A 3,545-nucleotide genomic window follows, 5' to 3' on the forward strand; every position below is an offset into this window, starting at 1 on the left:
AACCATAAAATTATTTTCGTGGCTACTTCATAACTGCAATTTTGCTAGTTATGAATCGTCATGTAAATATCTGATATGCAGGATGTATTTTCATTGTTACAAATGGAACATAATTAAAACATAGTGATTAATCACAAAAACAATATTGTAATTATATATGTGTTTTCCAATGGTCTTAGGCGACCACTGTGAAAGGGTCATTCGACCCCCAAAGGGGTTGCGACCCACAGGTTGAGAACCGCTGCGAAGGGGCTCAGCAGCACTTGAGCTCCAGCAGCCTGCGTGGCAGCCACTCCTTGCCTGCGAACTGAAGGGTCCCGGGTTCGATTCCAGTCAAGGGCACATGCCCGGGTTGTGGGCTCCATCCCCAGTAAGGGGGCGTGCAGAAGGCAGCCAATCAATGATTCCCTCTCATCATTGATGTTTCTAACTCTCTCCCTCTCCCTTCCTCTCTGAAATTAATAGAAAAATATTTTTTTAAAAAGAAATGTTCAAAGCTTTTTAGAAAAAGGGGAAGGCTATAGGTCCGAAACTTGGATCTCCATCAAGAAAGGAAGCGTGCTAGGGAAGACACAAATCAACACCTGAGTGAAACATATAAGCCACACTTACCTCAGGAAATCCCTCCCGTCTCAGTCCACCCCAGTTCTCTCCAGCGCCCCTCCTAACCTTCCAGGAACACTCAGCATGGTCTTCCCGCAGCGCTAGGATGAGTGTATTCTGTCACCCAGGCCTGAACGCTGTGTCCCCAGAGGCAAGCCATGAGGTGCTCAGTGTCTGGTAAATGTAAGAATGAAAGAATGAATGAATGAATGAATGAATGAATGGCAAAACACTGATACCAGACACCACGATGGTGGGTAAATAGCATGTCTCTTTATTAGCAGTTCGCTGTGAATATTCCAGTGTTGCCACTGTCGCAAGGAAGGGCTCACCCACTGGATTCTCTCTGTCCAGGTGTGGTTGCTCCTCAGGTCAAAGAGGAGGTGAACATTCTTCTTACACAGGCTTCCCCTTGACCCTGAAGGACATCAACCTGGGAAGCAGGGAAAGGACGACAGAAATGATCACACAGGACAAGATGTGGGATGGCTCCTCCTTCAGAGAGCTGGACGCAGGGAGCGGGGAATCCACGTTAGAAACAGGTGGTGGTGTGTCGGACGGAAGCCCGGCAGCTTCAAACTTCAAAAGCCCCTGCAAGAACCTCTGATTCTGCCTCTCAATTGATATTTGCAAACCACTGACACGGTGTGTGGCACAGGCTGAATGCCACGGTCCTCAAGGCAACCTTCCGAAGTCTGAGGAAACTGAGGCACAAAGCCATAAAGCAACTCTCCACGGGGGAGCTGGACTGGAACGCAGCGTCGGCTCCCAAGACTTGGCTTACCCTCTGCCATCTGCATAATGGGCATGAACTATGCCCCGTCTTAACGTTGTCTTAAATCAGATGAGAACTCTTGACTAAGTGCCTTGTGCAGAAGCCCCATATAGTAAATGCTCAATAAATGCCGCATTACATCTCCATGGTCTTCCTTTAAGCTCATCGGGGGTCAGCTGATTCTAAATCACTCCTCTAGCCCCACCCCTTTCCCTTTCCCTTCCCCCCAACACGCCCCCCGCCCCCCATGACAGCCAGCACAGTCTTTCCCTCCTGGCAGGAGCGCAGTAACCATCTCCTGAATGCATGGTTTCCCACCTTCCAGAGCCACATAAACAGCCACTGTTGTGACCCCTGCTACCAAGTGCAGGCCAAGAGGCCACGTGACCCAAGTCATGGCCCTACTTAATGGCAGGGCCCAAACCCGAACATAGTCTCTCCTGATTCCAGTGCCCTGCGATCTTGTGGTTCAAAATGGGGTCAGCAGTGGCATTGCCTGAGAGCATCAGAAATGCAGACCCACGGGCCTCGCCACAACCTAACACCCCATCTCAGGTGGTCCCCAAGCCTGTGCACAGGTGAGAAGCTCTGGATTATGACACTACAGTTAAAAGAGGCAGAGAGGCCAGACTGAACTTGACTTGAAGTCCTTCCAGAAATCTAGTGAGTGACGTTCAAGGAATGGCAACATGAGAGATCCCTTTGGTTTCTCCCCCTGAAATTTCAACAACTTGAACCACGATAACTCAACAAAGGATTCCCCACTCAACATGCAGGCACACCTGAGCGATCCATGCATTGAAGCTACCATATGGCCCAGCAATCCGTCTTCTGGGTACGTTCCTGAAACACCCGAAAATGTGTATTCACAAAAATGTATGCATCCCTGTGTTCACTGCAGCCTTATTCATGGTGGCCAATACATGGAGACAACCAAAGTGTCCTTGGATAGATAAAGAAGATGGGGTACATCTATACAATGGAGTATCAGCCAGCCATAAGGAAAGACGAAATACTGCCACTTGCGACAACATGGATGGACCTTGAGAATATCACGCTAAGTGAAAAAAGTCAGGCAGGAAAAGCGAGGAACCACGTGCTTTCACTCATGTGAGATATACAACTGAAACTCATGGACACAGAGCAGCATGGTGGTTGTCAGAGGGAAGGGGGTGGAGGGGTGATGGGGGTAGAGGAGGTCTAATGTATGGTGATGGAACATAGTCTGGCTTTGAGTGGTAGCCACAGAGTGCAATATACAGATCATGTACATAGAAATGTGCACTCGAAACCTATATGATCATATTAACCAATGTCACCCCAATCAATTTAATTTTTAATAATTTTTTTAAAAAGGAAATTTAAGGGAGGTACTGCGGGAGCCTGAGGCAGCTAGTACCTTCTCTCCGACCCGCACTGGCCCCAAGTGCAGGCAATCAGCGGAGCAGGGCAGGCAGCCCATGCCTGGACCATCACCCCATCTGGACCTGGGAGCAGCATCTTACAGAGAGGTACTCTGCCCAGACCTGCTCCAGGCTCCGCCGGATCTAGGTATGAACTGGAGCTCAGGGAAACCATCGGAAGCGAGGCCGGCAGCCCACCCCACCTCACCCCACTAGTTCCCAGTGAGGAATACAAAACAACTTGTCCCAGCAGCTTACCTTCGTCTCACCTGCTCTATTCGATCACGCACAACTTCATCTCTCACCTCACTTGGCACTTGGAAGATGCGGGTATGGCTGCAACACACCATTCAAAGCCTGGGCTGTTTCCGTTTCTTTGCCACCAGGCATCGCGAGACTGCTGGGGTTGCAGTCGTGCGAAGGGTCAGTTTTGACCCCATGGCATGGACTTTTGAGCTGATCCTTGACCCTTCTAGTACCAGGAACTCAAGGGTACCCTAACTTCACTGTCAGCTCTGTGTGATCAGCCTTGTGCCATAGTCACTATGGTTCAGAGATCCTTCTAGAAAACTGTTACAGAGGCTCTGCAGGCACCTCATCGCTACTGTTGATTTTACTTCACCCTCTTGGATCTGTCTTCCTCTCCACGGTCCCCTTTCTGTCCTCCCCAACTCCACACCCACTCCTGCCTTCACAAACGCTCCACTCTAGTGAAATTGGCCTGCCCAGTGGATCCCCAATTTCTGTGTCTCTGGACAATGCCT

This window comes from Myotis davidii, unplaced genomic scaffold (assembly GCF_000327345.1).
Source record: "Myotis davidii unplaced genomic scaffold, ASM32734v1 scaffold809, whole genome shotgun sequence".
In the NCBI taxonomy this organism is placed as follows: domain Eukaryota; kingdom Metazoa; phylum Chordata; class Mammalia; order Chiroptera; family Vespertilionidae; genus Myotis; species Myotis davidii.